The sequence below is a fragment of the Lycorma delicatula genome, chromosome 2 (genome assembly GCF_047948215.1).
Source record: "Lycorma delicatula isolate Av1 chromosome 2, ASM4794821v1, whole genome shotgun sequence".
NCBI lineage: Eukaryota > Metazoa > Arthropoda > Insecta > Hemiptera > Fulgoridae > Lycorma > Lycorma delicatula.
Genome location: NC_134456.1, coordinates 101,550,778 through 101,567,701, shown reverse-complemented (window position 1 = coordinate 101,567,701; position 16,924 = coordinate 101,550,778). Strand labels below are relative to the sequence as shown.

Sequence of the window (16,924 nt, the reverse complement as noted above, 5' to 3'; positions counted from 1 at the left end):
CAAATGATCAACAACTGAAGCTGATATTATACTGCTTCTTAAGAGATTGAAGTTTGTTAACGATACACAATTTTTTAAAATTCAAATTGTTTTATTTTTATATACATACATTTTTCATTAAAACAAGTTCCTTCCTTGTTTACTCTGTAGGAAAATTAAAAAAAAATATACCTTTATTAATGAATAAAAAAAAATCCATATATATTACATTTGATGATCACATGACTGACCCACATCATTATTTAATGATCGCATTTGATGACTGATATTTACATAACAGGCGTTATAAATGTTTCAACACATTTTTTAAAACTAATTACAAGACAAATCCAGATTGGAATGGGATGAAGAGTTAACGTTTTCGGTTTTCTTGCTAACTTCACATGTTGTTTAACGCATAACAAAAAATTGTCTAAAAACAAAAATTAAAAAACAAATTGTGTTTAATCATATACCCTACCTTTAAAGATGAACACTGCAAATCTGGTGATAAAAAAAAACATTTTAATTTAATAACATTTAATTATTCAAGAAGATAGTTGAACAGGTTCTAATAAACAATGAAAACTAATTTAAAATCTTTTATTAATTTATTTTAGAAAAAAATTATTACACAGTAAAACATATACAGAATCTAAAGGTGTACGCCTACTCCTTAACAGATCACAATCGGATTAAGGCTTTCACCTGCATAATTAACATTACACATTACAAATCTTAAACAGAACGACTTCATCAAAATTAATCGAAAACAAATTACACATAAAAAATGAATTAAAAGGATAATATATACATCATATTAGAACAGTAGTAATTATTAATGACTGTAATTTCAACATGCAGAAAGTTTACTTAAAAAACCATTAATCCCAGCAGCCTCCAATAAAAAAAAAATTGCTTAATATATTTCTCACAGAAGCTAATTCATAAATTTGAAATTAAAAATTAAAATTACTAAGAATCAATAGCATTTCACAGAATCCTATACAATCCTCCTCCCAAATATTTGAAAACATACACATTAAAATAATAAGAACTGAAAACCATTGTAAAATACAAATCCTGCAATTTGAAATTGCGTAATTATAAGGTAACATGTATTACTTAAACCCATGTGAAAAAATAATTAAAACTATGTTAAAATGAATCAAAATTTCCTAAGGCAGAGAAAGCCACTAGTTTATATATTAAAAAAAAACCTATAAAATTTAACCAGAATAACCAAAATAAAATTTTATAAACCTGCAATACCAATTATCGAGTAAAGCTCCTTATTACTGCCACACAATGAAACGTTATGAGATACATATATATATATAGCCGGTGTATGCTCCAACTAGCAATAAAGTTGGCAATCTAATAAAGAAATTTTATGATGTACTTCAGTCATTTCTGTTTTCTAACTATAAATTATGGTATTGGAAGATGATTAAAAGACGAAACCTTTTTATAATAAGCTATATTCCACCAACTATCTCCTCATTTGAACTGATCTACACCTTTCTTAGTTATTTTACAATCAATCCCAACCGCAAGAATCTGTGAAAAAGAACCATTCATTTTACAAAAAAAAACCACTCTAATATCAGTAAATAAAATTTATTAAAACAAAAAATAGACAATTTAATACAAACCATACATACATATCCATCAAGTCGCTAAACTTTTTTAATCTCTATTCTAAAATATAAATTTTTAAAATACTTTTAGATAAAAAGGAAATTATATATTTAAGACAGTGATATATATACATATTAAAAAAAGCCAACGTTTCATAACGTGGAAAATTTATTAATGTTAACAGATACAAAAATATTAGTGTTTTTGCATAATGGTTCTGCTAACAAAATGTTACTTTGCATTTTAACATAATTTATATTGAAAAAAAAATTAGCCTAATCCTAAAAAATCGTTCTAACATCAATAGGATGAATTAAGATTGTCAAGTTTACATTAAAATGCATAGATTCTGAATAAATGAAGAAACTGTCTTAGTACAATGAAAGCATTTTTTTTTAATTACCATATGACAAAGGAAAGGAAAGATAAAAGCAGTCAAAATGGCTCTGGAAAAACAAATTCTCCACATATGGTAGCTCAGAAATTAATATTAAGAATTATCACTAAAATTCCATAAACAAAAAACAGCTGCTCCCAGTAATCAAACTGTTTACCACACACAACTTCCTTGGAGAAAAAAATATTATTAATGCACAAATCAACCACAAAACTAAGGTTTTGATGTTTATAACACTCAAAAAACTATAAATTAATGTAGAACTGCACTACATGAACTTTTATTTAAACAAGCAAAATGAATAGAAAAAATTTATGTAAAATAAGAATTCAATTTTATTTGGAATGTTATCAATGAATGTCAACTTCTTTAGTATTTTCCTCAAATTAATAGTTTATGAAAAAAAACTATGCTATAATTACAACTAAATCTTAACATTTTGTTAAAAGTTGAGCCTATTATTGTATGAAAAACTACATCAGTCTTCTCTTTGAGCAAAACCTAATAGTAAGTTGTAAATTAGCATTATTCTCTGGCCTTAAAAGAATTTTAACAATTGTAAAGCAAAGCTTTCTTCACAGATTTCTCATTCTAAAATCGATGTAATAAGCAAAATTTTTCATTCTTACTTTAAATAAAAAATTTCATATACTTTGTTATACAATTTCAAGTGTTATGTAGCAAATTGTACAATTTTTAACAAAAATAACTCAAATTCACAAATAGTCAAAACATTCATAATTAAAATCGCGTTTTATTTCATTTTTTAAATATATTAAACCCATAATTAATTACTAATATTATCAAGTCCATAATGAAAACTAATATACTATTTTCCAATGGGGATGATGAAAAATTATGGTATCCCAAGTTTATGGTAGGAACATAAATATACACTTATCCAACAAACAAGTCATAATTAAACACTTACCTTCAATGGGGCTCAGGTTGAGTAACAGCGAATTGTTGATGTATCAACTTACATCAGAAGGATCCACAGCAAGTGTGCAGCAATTTAACCGCTTTCACCTATGCATAGCTCATGATCAATCTGGCCACGGATGGCATGACGAAGCTTCAACCATGATGGGACTGGAACTCACAGGAACTAGCATCTCCGGCCTGAATGCCGAGCCAACCTGAAATTAAGAGCAATCTGTAAAGACTACGCCCCTCACGCAAATTAGTCACCACGCTTACACGCGTTGAAATATAGTACCATAGTAAGAAGTTTGAAATCTCCAAGAATTGCGCAATCAATATAAAAACCTTTATTATAATTATCCGAATTATTTCGGAGAAATTTTATTTGATATTGCTTCGATGAAATTATTTCAAATTTTCTTCGACAACATTTTTATATTCTTTAGAATACAATTAAAAGTTCTCTGTATTTAAATTCACAAACACAATATTTAACACTAGATCGTTAAGCATCAACTTTCCAATACAAGCAATAAGGAAAATTTTAGTCAAGTTACCTTATCCAAATGGATAAAAGAGAATAAAAACTATAAAAAAATTCATTAGTTCGCCTCAACAACAAAAAGAACCCAACGCAGATTCTTCCGTAAAGAGGACAAAATGGCGTCTTAGCCTGGGTGTGTCCCACTCAACACCTTCAGTTTAAATATTAAAATTACGCCAAGGTTCAAAGAAAAGCCACAGCTAACAGTAGTTTTCCTAATATTAAATAATTTTATTTCTCTGATATTGCTTCGATGAAATTATTTCAATTTTTCTTTAACAACCTTTTTATATTCTTTAGAATACAATTAAAAGTTCTCTATATTTAAATTCACAAATACAAAATTTAACACTGGATCGTTAAACATCAACTTTCCAATACAAGCAATAAGGAAAATTTTAGTCCAGGTTACATTATCCAAACGGATAAGAGAATGGAAACTATAAAAAAATTCATTAGTTTGCCTCACAAAAACCCCCACCAGATTCTTCCGTAAATAGGACAAAATGGCGTCTTAGCCAGGGTGTGTCCCACTCAACACATTCAGTTTAAATATTGAAATTACACCATGGTTCAAAGAAAAGCCACAGACAGTAGTTTTCCTAATATTAATAACTTCGAAACTCATATCTAATCCATTGAAATCAAACAGATATCTAAATTGTTATAATTACAGCAATTTGATAATTATAATAAATTAATTCCATAAAAAATGTAAGTTCATCAAAGTTAAACCTAATAAAATGTTTATTATTTTACTTGTACGTACAATTAAATGGTGTAGTATTAGAAGACAAGTCAGGGCGTGTCTTCTTATACGCAGCAATATAAAAATCGTAAAAAAAATGGAAAACGCAAAAAATTATTTATTATTCCCAACAAATTAACTAAATACAAAAAATTAACGAAAGAGTAACTTGACTATTAAAATTAGTTACCTTATATATCACTGATCACGAACTGCCACGTTGACTCGATGAGAGTTGAACGCAAAATAAGTAAGAGTTCCTAACGCAACAACCTCCTGGACACAAAGAGAAAACGTTCTAGAATATTCGACCCCAGCTATTATATACAATCGAGTGGGGCATTAGGTGCGCAATAAACCAAAACAAAACTATTGCGCATCTCGCCCCAGAAACCAACAACCATCTCTTTCTTTCATTTCACGTAGTCAGCATATAGCCTCCCTCCCAATTCCATTTTACATAATATGACAAAATAAACGAAACGAACCTTCCATTTTATTCTATTGTGTTCTATCTGAGCGTGTTTCGTATTATGCTGTATTAAATTTTTTTAATTCATAATTTTCTACTTTTAATAAAATAATTTATTTTATGGAAACGTTACGAATAACTAAATAAAGCATATCTCATTCCGATTTTATATGAATTTAATAAAATACAGTTTCCATTTTGTATAAGAAAATGTATTTTTTATACTAAATTAAATTTAAAACAAAAACATAATTTTACATCGGGCCAAAACTTTAGTAAAATATTTTTACATCAATTCCCTAAGGTAAATGGTTTATTTCTTTCGCTATTAATGCATAATTTAAACTACAATTTTATATTCTTTAAACTTTCACTATTTATTCTGAAACACTGTGCTCAATACAGGAAATAACCTGAAGTTTAATTTTCGCAGAATTAATCACCTTTTAAACAAAAAAATTTCCCCCTTTGAATCATGAGACCTTGCCGACGGCGAGGAGGCGAGTAGCTGGATCGAAGGTGCAACCATATCGGAGAGGTATCTGTTGAGAGCCAGACTAAAGAATGATTCCTGAAAGAGGGCAGCAGCTCTTTCAGTAATAGTTAAGGGCGTAGATCAGGAGGACTTAAACGGCCATATCAACATCACTCAATCTTCTGAGTGCTGCACAGCTGAAAGCGATGGAAAACTACAACAGCAAGAATATGTAGCTCTATACATTTTCATGTAACAAAGATAGAGACTCCTTCCTTGGTAAAATATTCCAGAGGTAAACTAGTCCCCAATTCAGATCTTCGGGTTGGGACTACTAAGAAAGAGGTCACCAGAAAATTAAAAAATAACATTCTACTAGGAGGGGTGGAATGTTAGAAGTCTAAAAAGGATAGTAGGTTAGAAAATTTAAAGATGGAGATGGGTAGGTTAAATGTAGATGTGGTAGGAATTAGCGAGGTTCGGTGGGAAGAGGAAGATGACCTTTCGTCAGGTAATTTTAGAATAATTAACTCGGCGTCAAATATAGAGCAGACAGGAGTAGGTTTTGTAATGAACAAGAAGATAGGGAAGAGAGTAAAGTATTTCAAAAAGCTTAGCAATAGAATCATTGTATCAGGATAAAATCAAAACCAAAGCTGACAATGATGATGAGGTAGAGTGTGTTTACAAAGAAATTGGCGAATTAATTAAACACATAAAACAGGATGGAAATTTAATAATAATTGGAGATTGGAATCCAAGGATTGGAAAAGGCAAGAAAGGAAATATTGTGGGTGAATACAGGCTGGGCAAAAGGAATGAAAGAGGGGAACAACTTATTTAGTTTTTCACAAAGTATAATTTAGTAATTGCCAACACCCAGTTTAAAAATCATAATAGAAGAATATACACATGGAAAAAGCCAGGTGATACTGCAAGGTATCAGACAGATATACCATAGTTAAGGCAAGATGTAGAAATCAACTCATTAACTGGAAAGCATATCCAGGAGCAGACATTGATAGCGACCATAATTTAGTGATAATGGAATGTAGATTGGGGTTTAAAAACCTAAAGGTTAGGTGTCAGATGAATTGGTGGAATTTAGAGAAGCTTGAAGAAGAGGTGATAAAGAAGATTTTTAAGGAGGAGAATGAGTAAAAAAGTTAAGGTACAAAATATAGAAGAAGAATGGAAGACTTAAAAAAAAATTCTTAAATCAGCTGAAGCGAACTTAGGCAGAACAAAGAGAACTGGTAGACAACCTTGGATATCAGAGGATATGATGCAAATGATGGATGAACATAGAAGGTATAAGAAAGCTAGTGATGAAGATGGAAAAAGGAAATCAAAAATTAAGAAAATGATAAACAGGAACTGCTAATTAGCAAAAGACAAGTGTTCAGAAGTGGAAAGAGGAATGATCATTGGTAAAATAGACAGAGCATGGAGGAAAGTTAAGGAGAATTTTATGATACATATGTTAAAATCTAATAATTTGTTAAATAAAGATGGTAAACTGATTTATAATATGAAAGAAAAGGTTGATAGGTGGGTGGAATATATTGAAGAGTTATATGGAAGAAATGAATTAGAAACTGGTATTAAAAGGAACTCAAAGAGGATGAAAAGGAAGATACAATGCTGAGATCTGAATTTAATAGATCATTAAAGGGTTTGATTGGCAGAAAGGCTCCTGAGATAGATGGGATACCTGCAGAATTATTGCATAGTGCAGGTGAGGAAGTGATACATTATACAAACTGATGTGTAATATTTACAAAAAAGGGGAAGTTCCATCAGACTTCAAAAAGAGTGTTATTGTCATGATACCAAAGAAAGCAGGAGTAGATAAATGAGAAAGAAAACAGAACAATTAGCTTTACTACTCATGCATCAAAAATTTTAACTAGAATTCTGTACAGAACTGAGAGGACAGTGGAAGAAGTATTAGGAGAAGACCAATTTGGTTTCAGGAAAAGTATAGGGACAAGGGAAGCAATTTTAGCGCTTAGATTAGTAGTAGAAGGAAGGATTAAAGAAAAAAAAATCAACATACATGGCATTTATAGACTTAGAAAAGGCATTTGGTAATGTAGACTGGAATTAAACATTCAGCATTTTAAAAAGTTTAGGGTTCAGGTATAGACACAGAAGAGCAACTGCTAACATTTACGGGAACCAAACTGCAACAGTAATAATCAAACAGCATAAGAAACAGTAATAAAAAAGGCAATTCGACAAGGATTTTCTCTATTCCTTTACCTTTTAATCTTCATGTAGAACTAGTAATTAATGATGTTAAAGAACAATTTAGATTGTTCTGTGAAAAGATGAAGATGCTACGATTTGCTGATGATATAGTAATTCTAGTTGAGAGTAAAAAAGATTTATAAGGAACAATGAATGGAATAGATGAAGTCCTTCACAAGAACTACGGCATGAAATTAAACAAGAACAAAACGCAAGTAATGAAATGTAGTAGAAATAAATTAGATGAACCACTGAATATAAAAATAGGAAGAGAAAAAATTATGGAGGTAGAAGAATTCTGTTATTTGGGAAGTAGAACTACTAAAGATGGACGAAGCAGGTGCGATATAAAATGCCAAATAGCACAGGCGAAACGAGCTTTCAGTATAATTTGCTTACATCAAAAATTAATTTAAACATCAGGAAAGCATTTTTGAAAGGAGAGTAGCTTATATGGAAGTGAAACTTGGACAATTGGAGTACCTGAACCGAAAAGATTAAGCTTTTGAAAGCTTAAAAATGATACTTTTGAGATGTAGTGCTAGAGAAGAATATTAAAAATCACTGGGTGGATGGTGTTGCGGAAAATTGATGAAGAAAGCATTTGGAAAAATAGGCCTAAAAGAAGAGATAGACTTATAGACCACATCTTAAGACATCCTGGAATAGTCACTTTGATATTGGAGGGACAGGTAGATGGGAAAAATTGTGCACGCAGGCAACGTTTGGAATATGTAAAACAAACTGTTAGGGATGAAGGATTAGGGGTATAGCGAAATGGAACTACTGATACTAGACTGGGAATCTTGGAAAGCTGCATCAAACCAGTCAAATGACTGAAGACAAAAAAATAGGTTTAGAGTAATTATTTATGAAATACAAAAAATAGCGTGTTTTTTTTAATTTTATTTAATCATTAATTTATAAAAAATATTACTTCACATTGTATAACTTTCATAAAATCAAACACGCAGAACAGCACTATCCAATAGGTTAATAACACTTGACGTCATGAAACGTACAACCGTCTCACTGCGCACTCGATGTTGCGAAATCAATAACTTCCCATCTCTAGTTGGTCACGTATTCGCCGTTTTTAGATTAGCCCAGAAATTTGTGGAATAAATAAAAATAAAAGACTATTTTTATAAGAATAAATAATCACAAATGTAAGTATTTATTTATAATATTCTTAAAAGTTCCATTAAGAAAATACTTCATTATAAGCATTAGCAAACATTTGTTTTTCAATGAGCTAATAAAACCGATCTAGAGAACATTCAAACATAGTTTAATGCTTAACTGCTGGATAGAATTTTTTTATAATGGTATTATGAGGTTACGTAATTCAGTTTTATAAAAAATTAATAAAGAAGAGAGTACACATACTATCTACGGATAAAAAAAAAAGCCCAAACATTTGCCTGAAGAACAACGGAAACCGTGGTCAAACCTTGATCAGAATAGAATCGCAAAGTACACAATTAATTATGAAATAAAAAAACAGAAGTGTTTAAAGTCCATATTAATTATTTAAAATATAATCATAGAAAACAATGTTAAAGAAAATACACAAAGGTACAAATCATAAAAAATAATTCTTAATTCAGAAGAATTAATGAAAATTATTAGTTAAGAGTACCTACTATTATGTACAACATATTGAACGGAATGCAAAAAGAAATAAATTTAAAAAAATTATAAAATGGTATTATTTAAAATTTCATTGGGAGAGAGTAATATTCTATAAAAACAAATCATTTAAATAATTTAGTAAGGTTTTTTTAAATGGTCGGTATCTATTAAACATTAAAATGAAAATGGCAACGGAATCATTACAGGGCTCCTTCCCGTAAGCCAAAGAATTGTGTAATATCTTTTAACAAAGATATTATCATAAATATAATCAAAGGTATAATATAATATATTTTATTTTATTTTATTAATCAAAGTTTACATGATTCATGCTAATGGGCACCAGACAATGTTAACAGCCTATTTTTTTATCTTGAAAACTCATTCTGACTTTTTGAGAGAGCCCCATGAGATGATATACTTCAAAAAATATTATATGAAAGCATAATAAATATTTAATAATGATGACAGGTTATATTAAAGAAGTTTCAAATCCAAAAAATACGGTTAGATTTTGTTGTAAATCAAATCGAATTATTCATCCCAAGATATTTGTCATCTAACACCCAGAAATTTTGCTTTATAGGTCTTTGTTGTTATAACAACCGAAATACTATCTTTATATTAATGGATATTCTATCTATCTAATCGTAGTTTAAAAATAATCGATTACCAAAAACAATGGAATCGTTAATTCGGGGGTAACTTAAAAAGTTGAAATCTAAAGATTTGAAAAATTAGTTTTTTGTTTCGAATGCAGATTTTATTGAAATATCTATTATTAAAATAAAAATTTATTGTTTTAGTATTTTGATTTTAAATTTTTATCGGCTTAAAAAAATGTTTTTCATATAAAAAGATCCGCTATCACGCATTGGTATTATTTTATCAAACTAAAAAACTGCAGAAGAAAAATGATCGCCAACGGGCATGAGATGAGACTTGGAATAAGGAAAAATAATTTTTTTTTTCTCTGTATTTTGCTACAAATTGATAACTTGATTATTTCAAGTGAATCTAAAATAAATATATTACGTCATAAAAACGCAAATATTTCGAATTCTCTAGAACAGGTAAAATATGTTTAACGTAAACATCCATTACTGGAAAACAAATTATGTTTCTACTAACAAAAAATTTGATTAAATATAATGTGTATAATGCGTAGTTCTGCGTACAAGAATCTGTGTGCATGGAATAAGGTTGCGTAATGTAGAATCGATTTCATACACTTGTTTAGCTATCAAGCGGAGCATCTTTTGCACATTATTGATTTTCTGGTAGGGTATAAAATGGCCGCTCCCTTTCAATAGCAAACAAATTTTAATTAACTAATCTTCTAGAAAACAGCCCTAGAGACTTTCATTAAAGCTACTTATATTCGATTCTAGAAACGAATATTCATGTTACTCGTGTAAAAAAAGCCGAACAGTGTCCTACTCTCGGTAAAAGTAAGGCTTTCTTTAATTACGAATAAATGTAGGTACGAACAAATATAGTATAATAATTTAGAAGTAATTTAGATGATCGGTTTTTAATTTACGACTAAATATAGAATACTTTCTACCGAAAATAAAGGAAAAACAAAATGATACAGTAAAATTTATCATTTCGCCTGTTTCTAAAATTTGTTTCATGTAGTTTTTTTTTGGAATACGTGTATTAAAAAATGCCTGTTAGGTCAACAAACAGGTACACTAACACTAATACAAGTAGGAATAATCTATATCGTTTTTTTTTTTTAATCTTATTATGAACAAGGTTTTTTGCTAGCACTTCTTTCCATAGCAGTAGGCTTTTTGGTAGGACAAACCAAATTAAAAAAAGAATCAATAATATTAAAATCTTTTAAAATGAAAAGTATGAAACCTTTTTTTCAAATACAAAAACAACCCTTTTTTTAAATTTTCACTAAACTTCGATTTTTTGAAATCTATAAGATTAATCGTTAGTAAACTACTGGCGTCTTAGAAATTATAATAAGTATACTGTTAATTATAATAAGTATAAAAAAAAACTACCCCTCCGATTTCGAAATAAATCATACCAAAATTTATACATTTTTTCCGTGTTTAATAATATTAAACTTTCATTTTTTTAAAAATATATATTTGTAGTGAGAATGGAAAAAACACTTTTTTTTAAGACTTCTATTGCACAGCTTGACTTTGATCGCATCCCATTAAAGAACTACTATACTGATCCCACTCAAACTTTACACGAGTTATATGTGTATTATTTATTAAATTATTATTCCTCAAATTTCATACCTTTACCTTTAACCATAAATGAGCTGTTATTCATTTTGTGGAACAATTTTTTTCCCAAATAAAACATAGAACATGGGTCAAGGCTCTATATCTTCGATATTTTAAATTGATGAATATCACATTTAAAATAATTATAATTAGTACGGATATTTTTGAGAGTTTTATCTATAAAGAATTAAATTCTTTTAATTGAACTGCTAAAAAAGGAAACTATCGAAGGGAAGGTTGATCTTTTATCCGTGGTTGCTTACGTCTCTACTTACCCACAGCTGCTTGCCGTGACATGGTTGCCAAACCGTTCCTGTTATAAGTTTCAATACGTATACTGCTACACGTGGTCGTAGATAATAGCAAAATCTTGTTTTATTCCATCTTATTTTCTTTTGCTGATCATTTATTCTTTATTCCATTGGTTCGAATCGTAGGTTGGTACAATCATCATTAATAACCGAATAGAATTCCAATTAATTATGTTGCCCACAAAGCGAAATTTCTTGGTATTATATTAGACGATAAGTTCTCGTTGGATGATCTAATTGATTAAGTTCGTAACAAAATCAAATCATACTGTTTTAACTCTAAAACGCTAAGCTTGTCATCATTATTAAATGTTTATTATATCTTCATATATTCTCCTGTATAATACAGAATGTCTCATTTTCAATACTATTACATTCACCCATTTTCACTTGTGGGACAAAAAATTGGAGTAAATAACATTTTGTATACTAGTGATCATTATTATAAAATCAAATTAAAAGATAAATAAATGGATTTAAAATCATAAAGGACAGCCATTTTTAATAAATTTTCAAATCATTTGAAAAATCTCACAACCTATCTATTTAAAATACAATTAAAAAATTTTCTTTTACAGAGTCTGTTGATAAATTTTGAAATAGAACTAATTAAAAACAAAACAAAACCTCCCTTTATCTGCATCCTATTCAACGTTTACATTGTATGCTCAAAATAATTTTTAACAGCAGATTCTGAATTTGTGAAATATTTTATAGTAATTTGATTATACTTAAATTATTTACCTTAACGTTATTTCAGATGTTTGTATTTAAACAATGATTTCAATTTTTTATATTCTTCTAGGTTTTCATTTGAGCATTAATAAGTTTTAATTAAAAGAATAAGAAGCAAAATACATGGATTCCAAGAAACAAATATTTCAATCTCAGACGACGTATTATTAAATGTCGGATATTTTTCTAAACTATTTTCTTTTTAGTCCAATTTTGTAATTTTTAAAAGTTTTTATTAAATTTTATTTTTTTTTAGTTTCCATAGTTAAAAAAATTTGAAATTCAAGTTAAAGTTTAAAATAGTTTTCTATTAAAAAAATTAAAGAAATTTAAAATTATAGTAATTCCTTTAACAGAACAATAATTTGAGGAATATAATTGATTCTAAATGTTTCATAACATGTTATTTTTCATAATTAATTTTGTATTCGTCTCATACCAAAGTGTATAATTAAGAAAAGCAAATATTAATTATGTATATAAAGCAAACAGGTTTTATTTTTTCAAAATAGACCTTTCTTCTTTCCGTTTGTTATTACAAACTAAACTTCTGTCAATTCTTTGATAAATAAGCTTGAATAGTAAATAATGTTTATATATAATAAATATCTTAATACGTATGAAACATACCTAAAATCAAGATAAATAACTGGGAAAGAAAACCGGAAAATGAAATGAGTAATCAAACATATTGACGTTATAAAAATAAGTAATTTATTACAATTGGACTTTGACTGAGGAGGAACATTAAAAATATTTCTTATTTAATACAGGTAACAAACATATCCTAAACTACACTAAAGGCTATACGTATGTATTTATTATTGTACTCTCTTACTGTTGTCAAAAAAAAAAAAAAAATAATAGAAAAAATGTAATCACTCCCTTAGAATCGTCAATATTTTCTGCGTAAAATAAAAAAAAAATTATAAAACAACATCGCGATTCATTTTCGTTTTCATTTCATTAGCGTAAAAATAAAAAAAAACATAATTATTAGGATGTTAGGATATTTTTAGAAAAGTAAAAATTAAATAGCTATAAAAAATAACCGATGGCAATAAAAGTTTGATATTCCAGAATTTTATTCATCTAATATTTATTTATCATTTACATCTTTATTTATTACTTAAAATCGTTTAACCGCCCGTAACGGTTTTTGTTTGTTTTTTTTTTTAAGAAGCATAATCCAGGATCTTTCTTTTTTTATTTAGCCTCCGAAACTATCGTAAGGTATTACTTCAGAGGATGATATGTATGAATGTAAATGAAATGCAGTCTTGTACAGTCTCAGGTCGACAATTGTTGAGATGTGCGGTTAATTGAAATCCAACCAGCAAAGAACCATCACTATCCACGATCTACTATTCAATATCATCCAGGATCTGACAGATATATACGTTAAATTTGTTATCAGTAGACTCGTTAGTGCAATACGAACTAGAATATAATAACAATTTGAAATCGAACAAAATTATTTTAGATTATAATAGATGTAGAATGAATGAGTGAATGAATGAATGAATGAATCTACGAGTCGGAGCGTGGAATATTAGAAGCTTAAAAAAGGTTGGTAGGCTATAAAATTTAAAAAAGGAAATGGATAGGGTGAATGTGGATATAGTAGGAATTAGTGAGGTTCGGTGGGAAGAGGAAGGCGACTTTTGGTCAGGTGATTTTAGAGTAATTAACTCAGCGTCAAATAATGGGCAGGCAGGAGTAGGTTTCGTGATGAACAAGAATATGGGGAGGAGAGTGGAGTATTTCAAAACGCATAGCGATAGAATCATTGTAATAAGGATAAAATCAAAACCTAAACCGACAACGATTGTTAACGTTTATATGCCTACAAGCGCCCATGATGATGATGAGGTAGAGTGTGTATACGAAGAGATTGATGAAGCAATTAAACACGTAAAAGGAGATGAAAATTTAATAATAGTTGGAGATTAGAATGCAAGCATTGGAAAAGGCAAGGAAGGAAATATAGCAGGTGAATACAGGCTGGGCAAAAGGAATGAAAGAGGGGACCGACTTATAGAGTTTTACACGAAGTATAATTTAGTAATTGCCAACACCCAATTTAAAAATCATAATAGAAGGATATACACTTGGAAAAAGCCAGGCGATACTGCAAGGTATCAGATAGATTATATCATGGTTAAGCAAAGATTTAGAAATCAGCTCGTTGACTGCAAAACTTACCCTGGAGCAGACATTGATAGCGACCATAACTTGGTGATAATGAAATGTAGATTGGGGTTTAAAAACCTGAAGAAAAGTTGTCAGATGAATCGGTGGAATTTAGAGAAGCTTGAGGAAGAGGAGGTAAAGAAGATTTTTGAGGAGGACATCGCAAGAGGTCTGAGTAAAAAAGATAAGGTAGAAAATGTAGAAGAAGAATGGGAAAATGTTAAAAAGGATATTCTTAAATCAGCAGAAGCAAACTTAGGCGGAATAAAGAGAACTGGTAGAAAACCTTGGGTTTCAGACGATATATTGCAGCTGATGGACGAACGTAGAAAATATAAGAATGCTAATGATGAAGAAAGTAAAAGGAACTATCGGCAATTAAGAAATGCTATAAATAGGAAGTGCAAACTGGCGAAAGAAGAGTGGATTAAAGAAAAGTGTTCAGAAGTGGAAAGAGAAATGAACATTGGTAAAATAGACGGAGCATACAGGAAAGTTAAGGAAAATTTTGGGGTACATAAATTAAAATCTAATAATGTGTTAAACAAAGATGGTACACCAATATATAATACGAAAGGTAAAGTCGATAGATGGGTGGAATATATTGAAGAGTTATACGGAGGAAATGAATTAGAAAATGGTGTTACAGCGGAAGAAGAGGAAGTTGAGGAGGATGAAATGGGAGAAACAATACTGAGATCTGAATTTAAGAGAGCATTAAAAGATTTAAATGGCAGAAAGGCTCCTGGAATAGACGGAATACCTGTAGAATTACTGCGCAGTGCAGGTGAGGAAGCGATTGATAGATTATACAAACTGGTGTGTAATATTTATGAAAAAGGGGAATTTCTATCAGACTTCAAAAAAAGTGTTATAGTTATGATACCAAAGAAAGCAGGGGCAGATAAATGTGAAGAATATAGAACAATTAGTTTAACTAGTCATGCATCAAAAATCTTAACTAGAATTTTATACAGAAGAATTGAGAGGAGAGTGGAAGAAGTGTTAGGAGAAGACCAATTTGGTTTCAGGAAAATTATAGGGACAAGGGAAGCAATTTTAGGCCTCAGATTAATAGTAGAAGGAAGATTAAAGAAAAACAAACCAACATACTTGGCGTTTATAGACCTAGAAAAGGCTTTCGATAACGTAGATTGGAATAAAATGTTCAGCATTTTAAAACAATTAGGGTTCAAATACAGAGATAGAAGAACAATTGCTAACATGTACAGGAACCAAACAGCAACAATAACAATTGAAGAACATAAGAAAGAAGCCCTAATAAGAAAGGGAGTCCGACAAGGATGTTCCCTATCTCCGTTACTTTTTAATCTTTACATGGAACTAGCAGTTAATGATGTTAAAGAACAATTTAGATTCGGAGTAACAGGACAAGGTGAAAAGATAAAGATGCTACGATTTGCTGATGATATAGTAATTCTAGCCGAGAGTAAAAAGGATTTAGAAGAAACAATGAACGGCATAGATGGTCCTACGCAAGAACTATCGCATGAAAATAAACAAGAACAAAACAAAAGTAATGAAATGTAGTAGAAATAACAAAGATGGACCACTGAATGTGAAAATAGGAGGAGGAAAGATTATGGAGGTAGAAGAATTTTGTTATTTGGGAAGTAAAATTACTAAAGATGGACGAAGCAGGAGCGATATAAAATGCCGAATAGCACAAGCTAAACGAGCCTTCAGTAAGAAATATAATTTGTTTACATCAAAAATTAATTTAAATATCAGGAAAAGATTTTTGAAAGTGTATGTTTGGAGTGTCGCTTTATATGGAAGTGAAACTTGGACAATCGGAGTATCTGAGAAGAAAAGATTAGAAGCTTTTGAAATGTGGTGCTACAGGAGAATGTTAAAAATCAGATGGGTGGATAAAGTGACAAATGAAGAGGTATTGCGGCAAATAGATGAAGAAAGAAGCATTTGGAAAGATATAGTTAAAAGAAGAGATAGACTTATAGGCCACATACTAAGGCATCCTGGAATAGTCGCTTTAATATTGGAAGGACAGGTAGAAGGGAAAAATTGTGTAGGCAGGCCACGTTTGGAGTATGTAAAACAAATTGTTGGGGATGTAGGATGTAGAGGGTATACTGAAATGAAACGACTAGCACTAGATAGGGAATCTTGGAGAGCTGCATCAAACCAGTCAAATGACTGAAGACAAAAAAAAAAAGTAGAATGAATTAAAAAGACGCTCTTGGAACGGTAGTTGAAATTAGTCTGGTTTGCAATGCATTGTCTAGAAGTACTACACTAGTCATCCTCATGGAGGATGCATTTCAGTTCTAATTGTGTATATTGCTTAAAAGGGGAAAAACTGAATTATAATTGATCT

At 29.8% G+C, this 16,924-nt stretch overlaps 2 long non-coding RNA genes across 2 annotated transcripts in view; one reads left to right on the top strand and one right to left on the bottom strand.

Annotated features, from left to right (window-relative positions):
* Nucleotides 1-571: 571 nt before the first annotated feature.
* LOC142319050 (uncharacterized) lies at nt 572-4,582 on the bottom strand. Its single transcript, XR_012755095.1, has 3 exons — nt 4,424-4,582; nt 2,949-3,156; nt 572-1,539 (listed from the first exon to the last, which is right to left on the bottom strand). It is a non-coding gene; the product is annotated as an uncharacterized LOC142319050 (long non-coding RNA).
* Nucleotides 4,583-8,491: 3,909 nt separating this feature from the next.
* The window catches only part of LOC142320226 (uncharacterized), a 55,802-nt gene continuing 47,369 nt past the window's right edge, over nt 8,492-16,924 (top strand). Inside the window, exon 1 of the long non-coding RNA XR_012755319.1 lies at nt 8,492-8,602. This is a non-coding gene — a long non-coding RNA (uncharacterized LOC142320226). The remainder of the gene's footprint in view (nt 8,603-16,924) is intronic.